At 33.5% G+C, this 18,366-nt stretch overlaps 1 long non-coding RNA gene across 1 annotated transcript; it reads right to left on the bottom strand.

Annotated features, from left to right (window-relative positions):
• Positions 1–248: 248 nt before the first annotated feature.
• LOC136026383 (uncharacterized) lies at positions 249–12,766 on the bottom strand. The gene is made up of 3 exons (XR_010617278.1): positions 12,621–12,766; positions 7,150–7,214; positions 249–356 (listed from the first exon to the last, which is right to left on the bottom strand). It is a non-coding gene; the product is annotated as an uncharacterized LOC136026383 (long non-coding RNA).
• Positions 12,767–18,366: the final 5,600 nt, after the last annotated feature.

Consider the following 18,366-nt stretch of genomic DNA (forward strand, 5'->3'; position numbering starts at 1 on the left):
CAAGTCACAAAGAAAAAACACTTAAAACGAACTAATTCTGTATATTGAATTCTTGGGTTCTGTGGAAAAAAAAATTGTATCATCTCAAGTTTTTATACTGTAAATAAAAATATCCACTAACAAAATTGTACAAACAAATTGATGTTTACTGAATATCAACTTCTGTTGTCCTTGGAAAGGACAGTGGCTGATCAGGTCTAGGCCTTCTAAAAAGTAGAATATGTGGCTCTGGAGAGTGAATCATGTAGTGGACCCATCCAGGACTTTGTTGAACGCCCAAATTCCGCCATTCTGTTTCCGTCATTAAATGGGTTCGAGGTACAATTTTGGCAAGTTCAATAGGTAAGATAACATGTCTGAAATAATGTAAGGTTAACTGTAATGCAAAACAATAAATAAAGATTCAATAATATTTAGATTCGAGATGGAAGGGGGGTGGGGTTGCAAAAGCTCTCCTACTAGTGAGAAATGGTACACGACTCGTCGTTCAATGTACTTGTAGTAGAAAGTTTGAAATAATGCTTGAAATAATATTGAAACTGGAAATGCTTGAATTGGGAAATTACATAAACTCCACTAAAATGAATAGGAAAATAAAAGGAAAAGGTTAAATATAGTGGTTTTCTTGTAAAGCCAAAGAAGCCAGTTCCTTATTTGAGGGATTCCAATACTGTTTAAGTTCTGCCATAATTTCACTTACATTAAATATTTTTTTATAACAGTATGGCAACGAATTTTATTTTCCGTAAAAATAGATGCTTCAATTCATTTTTATTTTTTATTTTTAGAGTTAATCAAGCAGGTTTACGATAAGTCCAGACCATAGGTTTATTATCTGAATAGATAAAAACAATATAGAAATTTGGTTGCATTGTGTGAGTCGATTTGAAGCTGCCAATACTGGACAAGAATCAAGTTCAACAGTGGTAGACTATGTCCAAACAAGGTTGACAGATGGCTGTGTGACCAGCTTAACTCGTCCAGCCCGTCACGTGTATATCAAGGCATAAACAAGGTCTGTTTTTCAGAAAAGAACGAAAAGGATAATTTTCAAGAGATAACTATAATAAAATCAAATAAGATTTTAGAATCTAAGCAACTTAATTTATTTTTATCACGATCAACCTCTCCTTGCATTGCAGGACCTTCTTCATTTTTCTTTTGTCCATCCTTTACCACCCCAAACCCCTTCCTCCTTCTACAATTTCATCCGTGTATGACAGTTTTACCACGTTCACTTTCAAAATTTTTCATTGATTGTTTTAAGAATATAAATTAATGAGGACTAAAATATATTAAATCAGTCAGATGAAGCTTAAAATATATTGTTTATTATTACCATTGATTTTGCATAAACTGCTCAGGCTATATGCTTAAGAAGAAATCACTGTGCTTCATTTTGACTTCTGAAACTTGGATTCTATATAAAAGTTTTTGACAGTTCTAAGTCGATTGGCTACTGTCTTATGATTTTCACTCGATGTCATTTTGGCGCTTTTCCGACAAAAAATGGAAAAATCACTACTTTGCCAGTCCAAGATTTCGGTTGCCTTTTGAAAATAGAGCTAAAACTTAAAGCTTCATTCAAATGAGCATTTTTTCAATATTACACACAAAATGGTTCAGTATGAAGCCTCAGAAAAAAAAAATTATGTGACCATTTGTCTCATGAAAAATTCAATGTCTTGCTCCCGTTTGATGAGGCTTGAAAACACCACTCCCGGTCAAAGATGTTGAATCTATCAGTGCGACTTTCATTGAGATTTCGAGTTTTCAAAAAAAAACTTTTTGAGGCTGTTTTCTGTATTTTCATCAAATTACACAAATTCATTTATACGGATAATTTTTAATATACAGACCTAAAATAATTCAATTGTTAAAAATTTAGAATGGGCATGAAGAGTAGATCCTTTTGAGCATACATCGTAATAAGAACTTCTTGTTAAGACCAACTTCTTATTCCACTTTCGAGTTTTGGTTTCTATTGACAAGGTTTGCTCGATACTTACCTTTCATTACCATTAACGGTTTGATGAAGAAGGATACTAAAATGATCCTTGCACATTTTCTACAGATTCTGAATATGAATTATGCATTAAGATCCATAAAACTCATAAACTAATTGATATAATTGAAATATGAAATATGAATTGAAATATGAAAAATCAAACTAATTACTAATTGAAATATGAAAAATCAAACGAATCCTAACGAAAATGAAGTAATGTATGCAATGACCAAAGGAATGGTTCAACCTAGCCATGATTCAACAAGACTCAAAATTCAGATTTTAGAGGTAACTTGACCATCCTGTTTAACACTGTGCTTATTAAACGAATGAGTTAATTAGACCTTGGAAGTCCAGAGAGTAGTATTCCGCCTGAAAACTAATATTAAAAAAGACTAAGTCTCTTAAATCAGGAAGTAATGTTTATGACGAATAAATAAGTAAATATCTAGAAAAATTGAACAAGTGAATAGTTTCACTCACAAAGGTAACATTCAGAGGCGTAATTTCGTCAAAATCCTGGGAAAGGGACAAAATTGGAGCCAATTTTCCCAAATCAAGTGAAAAAGACAGTAAAAACTAAAAAATAAGACATTTGGTACCATAAAAGTACTGTTTAGTACTATAAAAGTACTATAAAGGTACTTTATAGTTCGATAAAGGTAAATATGAATTAAAAAACTGATCTATTTTTGTTGATGCTTGAATTATGCAGGGTTATCTCAGTTTTGACAAGATTTTGGAAGGTCTGGAGGGGGCAGTTGACCCCCTACACCAAAGCAGATTGCGCCCTGGTAACACTGCTATAGAAACAGGTTAATACAATTGATATATAGAAAATAGAATAGCCAAAGAATAGGCTGTTTCTTTGAAACAGCCTAGGAATTGAAACATGAATTGAAACAGTTAGTAGGAAATGCAATATAGCTTTTAGAACAAGGATTTGGCTATTAGAAACTGCAGCAATGACAATAAACGTGGGCATTTATGACAAACATGGGAATTTCAAAACGTTGAGCAAATAACGGTGAATATTTACTACGTCATCGTCTAAAGATAGTTTTATGTACTCAGTAGAATGCCAGTATATCAAACCGGAGGCTGTACAAAAGGTGGCTTGATCCCAGTTTATATGTTTAAGATGAAAAATCATAAGATGACTGCGTCGCGTTTTACAGATGACTGCCGCAAAATTGGGATCCTTTTAAATCTACTTTGGATCAAAATAAACACAAAACATCCTTAAATAAGGCGGGAAGACTTGATAACAAAATATTTAAAGGAAGTGGCATGGACACCACCAAGAATTTGTTCGAGGAGAGGCAGTTTTTTTTGCACAATTGTACACCAATGTAATGGTCGAGAATCCAAATGAGCAGTGCATTAATTCCACAATTACAAACAGTTAGAACCATTTTTGATAAGTATCAACTGTAAAAACCAGGCTGTGGCTTCTACGAGACTAACTATATGCGTCTAATATTTAATGACGCCACTGGTTGATGAAAATAATTTGTTTCTTTGAAAATAAATTTTATCATAGCAAAATTTTCATACATGATTATCCTAATTAACTAAATGTTTTTCTCAATGTTGTCTTTTCCCAAATGTGTCAGCACAAAAAAAAAATTAAATAAAGTGAACAGTTTTGTCTGAAGAGTACTGACAATTACTAAATTTATGCAAGACGATTCAACTAGTCAATTGAAGATTTTTCATTTTTTTACTGTCATGGGTGTATTTTGCTAAAATTCCTCTTGTCTTGTTTGTACTAAATAAAAAAACAAGTTTTTTTTAACTACCAGTAAGGAGCAACATTAAAACTGAAAACGAATAGAAATTATTCAGTCTATGAAAGAGGTTGCCCCCTTCTCAACGACTGGCTCTTTATGCTAAAGTTTGACTCTTTCTAAAACAATAAAAAACTTTAGCGTTAAGAGCGAGGCGTTGAGAAGGGGGCAACCCCTTTCACATACGGAATAATTTCTGTTCGTTTTAAGTTTTAAAGTTGCTCCTTACTTGCAGTTAAAAAAAACTTGTTTTTCTTATTTAATTTCTGAGCGTTTTTAAATTAATGCATGTTGTATTTTTGGCTCACCGTGCATAAATAATTACAACAAAATTTGCATATTAAATTTTTGTTGGCTAAATGGATTTCTCATAGTTTTGATCGGACGACTTTGATAAAAAAAGGGGTGGGAAGGAGGCCTAGCTGCCCTCCAATTTTTGGGTTACTTAAAAAGGCAACCAGAGCTGTTTATTTTTTTCGAACGGTTTTATTAGTAATAAATATACGTAACTTACGAATTAACTTACGTGACGAACTTCTATATTTGTATATTTTTATTACGTATATGAGGGGGTACGCCCTCTCGTCAATACCTTGCTCTTTACAGTAAAGCTTGAATTTTGTCCCAATTCTTTAATAATGACCCCTAAATCACAAAGGCCGTAGAATAAATAGTTGAAATTACTAAAAATACTTTAGTGTAAAGAGTGAGTTATTGTGGAGGAGACGAACCCCCTTGTAAACGTAATAATTTCTGTTCGTTTTAGGTTTTAATGTTGCTCCTTACTTCCGGCTGAAAAAAAAACTTTTTTTTGCTTATTTTCTCATTGTTTTTTTTTTTAATAATGCTAGAATTCTCTTCCCTCGTGATGAATTCCTCCACAGAAAGACCCTCCCACGTAACACCCTCCCCCGACCAACCCCACCTCCCCTCAACGCAAAAAGTCCTCCAGAAAATATCTGTACACTTCCCAATAACTATTACTACATGCAAACAATGGTCAAAGTTTGTAACTTGCAGCCCCTCCCCTGGGGACTGTGGGGGATTAAGTGGTCCCGACAAACATGATTATTATTTTTTTTTTAACTATGCTGAACAAAATGGTTATCTCATAATTTTGATCCAGTGACTTTGGGAAAAAAGAGCGTGGGAGGGGGCCCAGGTGCCCTCCAATTTTTTTGGTCACCTAAAAGGGCACTAGAACTTTTAATTTCCGTTGGAATAAGCTCTCGTGCAACATTCTAGGACCACTGGGTCGATACGATCATCCCTTTAAAATAAAAAAACAACAAATAAACACACATCCATGATCTGTCTTTTGACAAAAATACAAAATTCCACATTTTTGTAGATAGGAGCTTGAAACTACTACAGTAGGGTTCTCTGATACACTGAATCTGATGGTGTGATTTTCGTTAGGTCTCTTTGACTTTTAGGGGGTGTTTTCCCCTATTTTCTAAAATAAGGCAAATTTTCTCAGGCTCGTAACTTTTGATGGATAAGACTAAACTTGATGAAACTTATATATTTAAAATTAGCATAAAAATGCAATTCTTTTGATGAAACTATTGGTATCAAAATTCCATTTTTTTGAGTTTCAGTTACTACTGAGCTGGGTCGCTCTTTACTACAGTATATTACCACAAACTGTTGGATAATTCTACCTGCAATGTGCATGGTAGTGAACTTATAATGAAAAGAAAAAAAATTGTAAATAGTTGCATTATTAGTGAAGTGAAGTTTGTACATACTTCTTGAGGAGCCCCTGAGAGCAGTGGGTACAAAGAGTGACCTAATACTTCTATTTTAATTCTCTGACTAGACATTGGGCATTCTCTCCAGTGTCTCACAAGCGATTGATACTAAAATCCCACTTGGAAGGCCAATACCCCAAGACACATAAAGCGCCAACCATGGCATAAGTAAATACTGCCCTCATTTGTAAGTATATATTGCCCTCGTTTGTTAAGTTGTTTAATCCAGATTATTGTTGTTAATTGTATATATTATAATTTTGTGCATACTTGTCGACTTATTTTCGTGTGTATGTGACAATTATTGTTGTTAATTGTATATATTATAATTTTGTGAATGTTAATTTTGACTTGTCGACGTATTTTTGTTTGTGCATGACAATAAAAACTAATAATCGGCTCTGTCTGTTGCATCTCTTTTAAATAAAGTGAATTTGAATTTGAAATACCCTTTGAGGAGCAATTCAAGGTAGTAGAAAGAAATTCTCTTGCTAGTACTGGTTCTTAGGATCAAATAATGTTCCCTAAAAATGGCTTGTGATTGGTGGACTGACTCTACCCTATCTTTTAGAGACAAATATCACCTGGCCAAGATGGTCTGAAAAAGGCAGGTAGAGTTTTGAGGATCAGAGGAAAACATCCCGAAAGAATAAATAAAATATCCCTAAAAAAATAAATACTTGTAATGACCAAAATCGTTTTCAAGTTTAACATTATTACAGTGTGTTATTTAATTAAGCCCTTTTGTGACCAGTCCACTTTTTGTGTTAATATCCTTTAGTGGAAGGGGGGGGGGGCAGGAGGCTTTAAAAAGCATAAAACTGTTTTATTATAATTACATTTTTGTACTTGAAGGGTATAACACTTGAACCTCATAGGCCTTGCCCTCCTGTCCAGGTAATGTGGTACCTTAAAGAGTCATCACATCTCAACCATTATAAACTTTTTTAGTTTGCGTAGCTAAACTACTTAGAGTTGATTGGGCAGTCTTGCCATAACTTTTAGAGCTTTGATATAAGATCCAAATAAAAACCCATGCTCAATTCTCAGAAATTGTTATAAATTGTGAAAAATTGGAAATTGTAAATTTCATTTTTTTTTTTTGTTAAACAAAGTAAATTTTTAATTTAAAGTTTGGGAAAGGGTAACCATTAAAATTTCAAGCATACTTGCTATGAAAATGTTGAAATCAGCTCAAAGGAAATATCATTCGAGTAATTTGACAGCTTTGGGGGTTTCTGGGGTGTTACCCACTTTCATTGAAAACTTGCCAAAACAGGGGACATATTACTTATGTTATAGGTAAATTGAATAGAAAACACTGCTTAACAATTAATATAAAGATTATATTTGTCTTTGTTTTAAAGTAGCCTCTTGTTTGCTTTTGGAACTATTGACACATTCAAGATCCCCAATCAATTTTTAGGAAAACTTTTTCAGCTTCCAGCAAATAAGATTGTCGTTAGGAAGAGAGGAAACAAGAAATGCAATGAGAGTGTGTGTGTGTGTGAAAGATAGAGAGAAAGAGCGAGAGAGAGAGAGAAAGAAAGAAAGAAAAAGAGAGAGAATAGAGGCCTTAAGCTCCATATTTCTTTACCTGTATTCATATAGGTCATCTGAGTATTTTTCAGAATATAAAATCTGATCTGTTACACTTACTGCCTGAAAAAAAAAATGTTATGACAGCATACTGACAAACATGGGAAACAATCCATGGGAGATCTGATCAAACTAATAGTGACAATCAAGCAGGCAAAAGCTGCAGTCAGGACTCACAAAGCATCATCTGTCAGGGGTAAAATCAGAAATTAGAAGGGTTTTGCTGGCTTGAAAAGTTATTAGTGCAGTTAAATTAAACCTTCACAAATTAATTTACAGATTCAATCAAGGCATGGAGATATTTTTCTATTTACCCACATTCACTTAACATCCTTCAAGAAACTGACTTTCAGTTTGAAAGTGTCTGTGATAAGATTAAGAAACATTTAGAAGTGGATCTAAAAATGAAATTAGAGCCCAGCAAGGTAATTTTCAGCTCCATCCTTAATTTTCTTAATTTTATTCCTTAATTTTGATTAAGCAGAAAAGAATTTCTCAAAATCAAGCTTATATTCTTAATTTTTATGTTGGAAGGATCGATATAATACTTTATAACACAGTACAGAAAATAGCAGGCCTACTGCAAGTAATACTAATAACTTTTTTTTTTATAAAACTGCTTTAAATGAAATGGAAGGTCTAAATTCTGAGACCATATTCTCATATCTTATTATATGAAGGGTCTCAGTATTGGATGTTTATTTGAGGCAAAGAATTCACTCTTGGTGTATCTTTTTTAGATAAAGAAACATGTTTAGGAAAAACATTTGGTGAGATAAAGAGACTCACCCTAAAGCTTTATTCAAGATTAGAAATGCCAGTTATTTGCCCAAAGATAAAAAAAAAGAGACAGATCCTTGTGTGTTAAAAGAAACAAGCCCTGGCCTACATCAAAGTCCAAACTCCTTTTCTGTTCAAACAGACAAAATATTAGGAAAACTGTGTGTTCACAAGGCTGTCACAATTTTTGCTGGTGAAGGGCTTCTGATTTCCCCCAATGGACAGAAAAAGAAATAGGCTAGTTAGCTGAGAATCACAAAAGTCATACCTTCAAACCAAGTGGATACTATCTTGGTTTTAACCTTTTAGTTCTTTATCTTTTGAAGAATGTTTTTCATTGCTAGGGACCATAGCAATATATTTTATTTTTGGATCCCTCTCCCTCCCCTCCTGCAGTTTGCTGGAACAGTACATTGTATTATAGTGGAAAGACGTTGGTCAATCCTAAAGCCCACTTCATTTTATATTGGGGAACTATATACAAAAACGTTATTTCCTCACACAAAAACACTTATTCTTTGAAGCCATAACTCCACACAGGACAGAAAATTTGTCTAATGGTTGAACTTTCTCAAAACCAATAGTTCTCAAGATTTCTTTCTATTATATAATAGTTTTGCTTCATTTGTAATACAATAGAACCTTTATTCCAATTAATACTTTGTAGCAAAAAATATGTTATTTGAAAAAGAATTACTTCAAATAAAATATTCAAAATCAACAGATCTCCCACCTGTTAATTTTAAATTAAAATCAAGTAGTTGTGGGCATCAAGTCATGGCTAATTGAAGAAAAAGCCAAGACAGATAGTCCAAGAGAGTTAGAGGCAAATCTGGCATAAGCTCTTTTTAGGATTGTATAAAATTGATGTCATTTCATTTGTTGATAGATAAGACTATCTATCATCCCTCCATATGTCATTCCTGGGGCAGAACTAAGGTAAATAGTCATAGAACTAAGGGATGAAAGATTGGATTGATTTTGAGCTGAAGCATGAAATATTGGATGACATTGAAATGCCAAATACATAAGACAATGCCACACATGATTAGGACCAATATTTACAATTAAATGTGGCTTTTCATTGATGTAGCTTTCCACAAACCTTAACCTTGTTTCATAAAACCCTTTTTGAGAACCAATGGTGTACACTTATATATGTAGTGCTTATATTAGATATTGCCCTGATTTTATTTTTCCAAAACAAAGGACTATACTGATAATTATTTGCTTAATATGAAACTAAGTAGAATATTCATATTAGATAAAATGCCTTAGTGACTACAACAGTTTTTTAAGTTTAAAAAAAAAAAAAAAATGCTGCTGTGATTTTGACTTGCAAGACAAGCTTATGGCTTCCATCATTTTTGATTACAGAAATAAGATATTTTTATATACTTCCTTAAACAGAGGTAAAAGATCAGAAATGAATTATTCTAGTTTCCATCTTTTGGACATAAACTTACCCACTTGAAACTGGTAAATTGTATATAAAATAAAGGAAATTATTGGAAAATTTTTTAACACTGGTGTTCAGAGAGAAAAAAAGGGGAGGGGAGGAGCATTGGAGTAAATTTGCAAGGGTAGCAAATAGTATATTTAGAATCCATATTAAAAGACACATTTAGTTGCAGCTAGCAATGTAATTGAGAAAACCATACATTTACCCATGTCATCAGTGACCAACTCACCACCTGTGCAACTTACTGAAAACTTGAAAAATTCCATTGGTAGGTAGCATACCAATAAAATAGAGTGTTTGTGAAAAATAACCATGTCATTATAAGATAGGGGCGTTGTTTAGGGGGGAGGCAGTTGCCCCCCAAATAATGTGTATAAAAAAATTATTATATATCCCATACCCCTTAACTATCTAGATACAGCCCCTTTCTCCCCAATACAAATACTTGAGATTCACCCCTGGTAATAGATACATTACTTAATATCACACAAGGATTGGCCTCTTTAAATCTTTTCCACTCATTTTTCCTGGCTTATAATATGAGTTTTGTTAAATATTACTGAAAATTGGACCTAAAAAACATCTCTTTATCCAATGGGTATTGATTTGACAAAAAAATTAGTGTAAAAGCCATAGTACTTTTACAGTTTTTAGTCTTGCAGAAATATTTTGGACAAGATTTTAGACAATGGGATTTTTGATACATTGGAAAGTAGTTGCATGATTATTATTTATTGAAAGCCTGTCTTTGTACAAAAAAAAAATGACAGAGCACTGCAAAGAGAAAAAACAAATATAAACAAAAGCAAAATATCACTATACAACTGTGACAAGAACTTGGCTCCAAGCATGTCTTGAAATCTTGTGGTTATATTTCTCCATAAGTTTAGCAACAGCTATAGTAGGATCTGCTATGCAAAGACTGTTGATGAGTTTTGAATTGCATGTCCAAATTGGATATATCTTAGTAGGTATTTTGTGAAATGGAAAAAAGTGGAGCTGATTTTCAATTTATCAACATTTGTAAGAATCTTCCAGAAGGGTGCAATGTACAGGATGCAGGGGAGAGCAAAAGTATTATACAGCATTGCAAGATAACAGCAATTCAAACAAAGCTTAGCACAGAATGGAAGCATAGGCAGCCAAGTTGTGTGTGTGACAATTCATCCTATCACTCTAATGGTGTCATATATAACCTTAGAAAAAAATAGGCAATCAAACTAAAAAAAAAAAAAAAAAAAAAAAAAATTAAATTCTCACTTTATAAAATGGGAAGGTCAAAGATTTGAGTTTTAGGTTAGATAGCCTTTCACTATATGGTTTCTCACCAAGTCCAGAGATGCATTTGGTGGCCCTCCTTTGTACACCTTCAATCAACTGTGTACCACCTATGCAAAAAGGACCAGCAAAGCAGGTGATTGGCAAGTAAGCGTTCTTTTAGTAAGTCCAAGGCTAGAATTTGCTTTGGCAACAGTTTGTGCAGAGTGTTCCCAGAACTTCAGAAGAGTATCTATAGTGACTTCCAGGTCTTAATGATCATCTTAGTTGCTCCCTGCTGTACATTTTCCATAACTTCTTTGAAAAAAAATCAATGCAAAAGACATTCTAGCCTCAAGTTGTGGTTGAACCAATACCTTATACAATTTCATGAACACTCTAGGATTGCAGCTTGAGATTGTCCTTTTGATAAGGCAGGGGATTAAAGGCAGATAATGACACAGTCTTTGAATGGGTGCTAGAAATTTAATCATTCATCAACAATGACTTCAAGACCTCTTTCTTCAGAGACTGTAGAAAGAAAATTTCCTTGAACAAAATATTACTAGTGTTAACTATATTCTCCAAGACACAGCACATAACATTTGCCAGTATGGAAGGGAAGAACCTATCAATCAGCCTAATTTCCAAGACTGTCAAGATCAACCTGGACAAAATGAAATCAGAATGTGTGAAGGCTTTACCCACTAATTTAGAATCATCTTTATAAAGAGTGAGGGGGTTTGATAGAAGATTTGGTGCATCTGTTACATAGAAGTTGAACAAAGTTGGTAAAAGAATAGTAACTAAAGGGACACTACTTAAAATTGTAGTAAAGGAGGAAAAATGAAGAGCACCACCAGAACTAAAAATTCTAACAAATTGGGTTCTATCTGGTAGAAAATCCTGTTTCCATTGTGTAACAAAAAGACCTGCAGCTGTAGCTTTCAACTTTGTGGTAAGGAACTTGTAGAAAATTTTATCAAAAGCTTTTGCTTGGTCTAGGAGGATGATATCCACAGGAACATTTTTGTCTAGTAGAGCTGTGATACATTCAGATGCCAGTAGAAAGTTAGTGTCAATAGATGGTTCCAGATTTGAAACCATGTTGAAAAGGAGTTAAAAAAGTTATAAGCCTCAAATGCTGCATTAATAGATTTATTCACATACCTATCAGGAACTTTAAAAACAGCAGAAATTATGCCAATGGGATGGCAATTTTCATTATAGGGTATTGTAATAAAGGATTTAAGTAAAATGAGAATTTCTTGGGGGTAGGCTAGTTTCTATAATAGCCTAACAAACTATTCAGGTAGCTAAAAAATAAACTTACCCATATAGTCAGAATTGCATCCTGAATCCAAATTTAATATGCACTTGGATCAGAAACAAACTTTACTCCACCCCTATATACATCAATCCAGGGTAGCCTGTATATTTGCACATCAAGGGAGTGAGGGTGGAGTTCATTTCTAATGCAAATGAATATTAAATTTGGATTCAGGATGTAATTATGACTATAAACGTAAGTTTAAACTTTACCCCCACCCCCCTAATGTGCAAATATATACACTGAGTTGGTATATGTAGGGGTGGGGGTAAAGATCATTTTTGACACTTATGTTAAATTTGGATTCAGGATGCAATTCTGACTATATAGGTTTTTATTTCTTAGCTTCCAGAAAAGTCTGTTAATAAAAAATAACCCCTTCCTGGGAGGATGTGAAGAGGGAGACATTGAAAAGATTGGAAGGACAAGTGTGCATAGTTGTATTGGCCTTGGTGCTGCAGTGAGATGATAATTGTAGTAATATTATACAAACTTCATGGTAAATTAACTGTTGAGACTGTAACCAGCACTCTGATTTCTGTGTATATTAGGCCTACTACAATGTATGAAGATTTATCCTGGTCAAGGCTCTGAACTTTTGCAACAATTTTAGCCTTGATATAGAGCTTAAGAATATTACCCTATTTAACGCTCCATAATTGCCATTTTTAACTCTGGAAAATAGTTCTTTTTAGTTTTCACCAAGTGGAATTACCATTTGCTTGGATTACCCAAAGTAATTAATGCCTTGTGCGCCTGTCACATAGTAAGTTTTTGAAAATTTAAATTATCGTACGCATGGTTGGGGAGGTCTTTAAAAAAAGGCCTTAAAGACATACAAAACCGTGTCCGAGTTCTTCGTTTTATTAATTATCGTTTACCCTGACTAGGACAAATTGTTGGATAGACGGACAACTGATAAATTCAGCTAACAAAAAATCCAGTGTAAGTGCAGGATTTCGAATTGTATTTTTGGAAGATAAATAATTAGAATTAGAATTAGAATTTCAATTGAGAATAAGAACATAAAATTTATTCCAAGTGATGCCTCTTTTGAAGAATATAGAGCACATAGGAATAAGTTAAATTCGATTGTTAGATATGCAAAGAGAACATATTATAAAGATAAGTTTATTCAGTATAAGTCAGATAAGAAAAATATTTGGCAGTTGATTAATGAAAGAATTCGACCTAGCCATAAATCTAAATCTAGTGTTGATTGCCTAGAAGTTGATGGAAGGAAGGTAACTGACAGTAAAGAAATCTTGAATATATTGGGAGACTATTTTAGTTCAATAGGAAAAAAGCTTAGATAGGATTTTTTTCTCCATTGTTAAATGACCCTACCATTTCTTTTGATAACGATCATTAAACTGAAAACCCTTTTGATTTTTCCGAAACGACGCTCCAACATGTGAAAAAAATTATCATGAAGCTTAAAAATAGTTCTTCGTCTGACGAATTTGGTTTTTCTACTCGAACAGTAAAACAGGTAGCTACTGAAGTTGCCCCGTTACTTGCACATATATATATATAATTTGTCATTTGTACAGGGAGTTTTTCCTGATTTGCTGAAGAATGCTGATGTTATTGCACTACATAAAGACGGAATTACTAGTGATTCTTCAAATTACAGAAGTGTATCACTTTTATCAGTGTTTAGTGAACTTTCGGAAAAGATAGCGAACCATCAGCTCCATAATTATTTAATTGGTCAAACTATTTTTCATCCTTCTCAGTTTGGTTTGATTAAAGGAAAATCAACGGAGTTGGCGATTCATCAACTTCTGCTTGAGATAAATGATACAATTGACAGTGATCAGTATGCGTTGGTGGTATTTCTTGATGTCGCCAAGGCCTTTGATACAGTCGACCATCGTCTGTTGTTAATGAAACTCCAAAAATATGGTTTTGCTTCAAAATCTTTAATTTTTTTAAAACTTATCTTACGGATAGAAAACTTGAATGTCATAATAGAATTAATGATATCCGTTTGGAAAGTTTTTGACAAGTTGTGGGGTCCAAAAATTATCATGAAGCTTAAAAATAGTTCTTCGTCTGACGAATTTGGTTTTTCTACTCGAACAGTAAAACAGGTAGCTACTGAAGTTGCCCCGTTACTTGCACATATATATAAATAATTTGTCATTTGTACAGGGAGTTTTTCCTGATTTGCTGAAGAATGCTGATGTTATTGCACTACATAAAGACGGAATTACTAGTGATTCTTCAAATTATAGAGGTGTATCACTTTTATCAGTGTTTAGTGAACTTTCGGAAAAGATAGCGAACCATCAGCTCCATAATTATTTAATTGGTCAAACTATTTTTCATCCTTCTCAGTTTGGTTTGATTAAAGGAAAATCAACGGAGTTGGCGATTCATCAACTTCTGCTTGAGATAAATGATACAATTGACAGTGATCAGTATGCGTTGGTGGTATTTCTTGATGTCGCCAAGGCCTTTGATACAGTCGACCATCGTCTGTTGTTAATGAAACTCCAAAAATATGGTTTTGCTTCGAAATCTTTAATTTTTTTAAAACTTATCTTACGGATAGAAAACTTGAATGTCATAATAGAATTAATGATATCCGTTTGGAAAGTTTTTGACAAGTTGTGGGGTCCAAAAATTATCATGAAGCTTAAAAATAGTTCTTCGTCTGACGAATTTGGTTTTTCTACTCGAACAGTAAAACAGGTAGCTACTGAAGTTGCCCCGTTACTTGCACACATATATAAATAATTTGTCATTTGTACAGGGAGTTTTTCCTGATTTGCTGAAGAATGCTGATGTTATTGCACTACATAAAGACGGAATTACTAGTGATTCTTCAAATTATAGAGGTGTATCACTTTTATCAGTGTTTAGTGAACTTTCGGAAAAGATAGCGAACCATCAGCTCCATAATTATTTAATTGGTCAAACTATTTTTCATCCTTCTCAGTTTGGTTTGATTAAAGGAAAATCAACGGAGTTGGCGATTCATCAACTTCTGCTTGAGATAAATGATACAATTGACAGTGATCAGTATGCGTTGGTGGTATTTCTTGATGTCGCCAAGGCCTTTGATACAGTCGACCATCGTCTGTTGTTAATGAAACTCCAAAAATATGGTTTTGCTTCGAAATCTTTAATTTTTTTAAAACTTATCTTACGGATAGAAAACTTGAATGTCATAATAGAATTAATGATATCCGTTTGGAAAGTTTTTGACAAGTTGCGGGGTCCCTCAGGGGTCTGTCCTTGGACCGACCTTATTCCTTCTGTTTATAAATGATTTGCCTGAGGTATTACCACTTTGTAAAATTGTAATGTTTGCAGATGATGTTGTTATTTTTGCATCCCGTGCTGATTTATCCATACTTTTTCATAGTCCTAATAACACACGTTTATCTGCAGGGGATTGGTATGCCAAAAATTTACTTTCATTAAATGAGAAGAAATGTCAATATATGCCGTTTTCTCGTTATGGTTCTCAAAAAAACAGAACAGTTTTCTCTTTATCTAAATGATAGGGTACTAAAACGTGTTGATCAATTTAAATATATTGGAATTATTTTGGATGAAAATCTGTCTTTCCGTGAACATGTGAAAACAATGTCTCTAAAAATCTCGCAAAATATCGGCATTCTTTCTCGTTTACGCCATTTTTTCCCAATGGATATTTTAAAGACAATGTGTTTTTCTTTTGTCAATCCATATTTTCTTTATTGTGTTTCTGTTTGGGCATCAACTTTTCCTTCAACGTTTAAACCTCTTCAAACCCTACAAAATAAAGCCCTTAGGTTAATGTTTAATGTTAATAATAGATCCTCAGTTAGCCATCTTTATGGATGTTCTGGTTTCTTCTCTGTTCATCAACATCATTTTATTGTCATTTCTAATATTTGCCACAATTATATTTTTGGACAACTTTCACTAAATTTCCCTAGATTATTTCCGACAAATTCACAATTCCACAATTACCCAACATCTCATAGTTCTGATTTCTCTTTTCAAATTAGATCGACGGTGCGAGCGGGATTTAGTTTGCGTCATATTGGTCCAAAAGTTGGGAATTTAATCTCAATAGCTGTGAGAAATTGTAATGATAGAAACAAATTTCTGAAGTTATTAAGAAATCATGTTGCTAGTCTCCCATAATATTTTCCGTTGTAAGTGTTGAAGTTTTATTTCCGTAAGAAGTGTTTTTTTTTGTGGTGATATACCACGTGTTTAAGTATGCCATTAGGCATTTGCGCTGTTTGTTTATATGGTTTAATTCTTGTTGTAAATAAACATGTATCTATCTATCTATCTATCTATCTATCTTATCTGTTAAAATAAAATAGCGAAGCATTTGAGAATCCTCAATTGCATCATTTCCCAAATAAAAACTGAAGCTCTCAATTTAAAAAGTATTGAGCTAAATGATCAAAAAAGGAGAGAACAGGCCATGATTCTAGCTATTAAAATTATAATTATATCAATTTGACAATAATTAAATCAACTAATTTTCGTACATGCTCTGGCAAAATAGTAAATCTAGAACAAAGTCAGGCTGGTAAGTTGATAGTTTCATCTCATTGCTGCGCAGAAAATAAACAAACACGGCCCAAACACGTGTCTTTTAGCATTTATTACATGCGTAGTGATCATTACCTCCACAAATATGGCCCAATACTCTCAATGCGACAAAACATAGACTACTAATTTTGGTGGTTGGCATTATCTTTGTGCTGATTTCTTATGAAAGAGTGATTAATAACGCAAAACAGTTTCTATTTTGTATAGAATAAGAAGAAATTCAGCAAACTTTCGTGGACACAGTTGAACTGCAAGTGACTCTGCAAATCCGATAATTAGTCTGAGCGTAATGAAGTAAAATGTTGTCGTGTAAAGTTTAGATTTCTTCAAATTATGAGGAGAACAAAGTTTAACACCAATTTTACTAAAGAAAGGATTTTGTCTCATAATTGTACAACAGGATAATAAACAAACTAGAGAACTACTTGATAATAAGTCAGCAACAATGACCTGATTAAAACAGAAGAATTAGCTTACAAAGTATATGTCAATAATGGATGGGTTAAAAAACAACCTGTAAAAGGTAGTGTAATTGGTGCAGAGAATGATGTGGAAGAAATGACAGATGAGGGGAAGCTAATATATTGCATTCATTGGCCACACTTCAGAGCGATCTACAAGTTTATGGGTAAAAGTCCCATAGTTGCACTCACTTTTGACAAGTTTAGGTCTTATATCCAGGTTGAGGCACCCTAAAAAAATTATTTAACACAGGACTACAGAAAGTTAAAAGTGTAGAGCTAAGCACCAGGAGAGCCAAAACACGGTATCAAAAGTGCTTTATGCAAACCGAATGAAAAGGGAGAGCTCTTAGTGTCCTGAAATTTATTCAGACAACGAAAATGAAAGGGAAACAGAATCCCCAAGGCAGTTATCTGCTGAATTCTACCTTTCCCCCATCTGGTTGTTCCCATGGTTTGTCAGTATGTCTGAAGTCAAAGACCTAATCTAAGTATTGGATACTAGTTGTAATAGGAATGAAAGCCAAAAGACCTGTAAACTCTGCACAGGCTGAATGCTCTTTCATTTTTTGCAAGTCCTATGTGCCAAACTGACATTTAAACTCAGAAAAATTAACAAAGGAATAAATTATTTCGAAAATATGTTTTGGTAAGATCAAAGAATTCAACAGTCACCTTGAAATGGGGTGTGCGGCTCTTATGAAAGTTTCAGGATCTACAATTCAACTTCTTTGACCACCGGCTGGAGTGATAGAAAAATATAAGTGAACATCTTTTGACATATTTTTGAACCATTTTTATAGATACATGTCTAGTTTTATATTTCATTTGCAGACTCCCGATAACCTTTCAATCTATAGACATTCTATAATTTAAAATGAACTCTAATAACATTCAGACGCACGTGTATCAAATTTTTCTATTCATGGTGATTCAATTTGATAGTGCTCAGTAGTTAACACAAAGTGAGATTATTGCTGTTCAATAGAAAATCGAACTGAGACTAGAATTTTAGAAGCTATTGTGGTAACAGTGGTCAAGTATTGTTTTGAAACATGAGCTCTCCGAAAGATGGAAGATGATTTGCTATATGTTCCAGTGGAATTGTCTACGGATTCTTTTGGATATCCGTCTAACTGACCGTATATCAAACACTAGACTTTGCGAAAAATTTGGTTATATCCTGCTTTCTAGGGCTATAATTAGAGAAAGACGAGATGTCACGCATAGTCTTTGTTGCTTAATTTCTAACTGCAGATTTTTTTTTTGGCCCATTATTTTCATTTGGGATTCATTGTGATACTTATTGTTTTAGTTTTGCTATTGCGATTCTCGCTTTCCCTTACTTTTTAATCA

This window comes from Artemia franciscana, chromosome 4 (assembly GCF_032884065.1).
Source record: "Artemia franciscana chromosome 4, ASM3288406v1, whole genome shotgun sequence".
In the NCBI taxonomy this organism is placed as follows: domain Eukaryota; kingdom Metazoa; phylum Arthropoda; class Branchiopoda; order Anostraca; family Artemiidae; genus Artemia; species Artemia franciscana.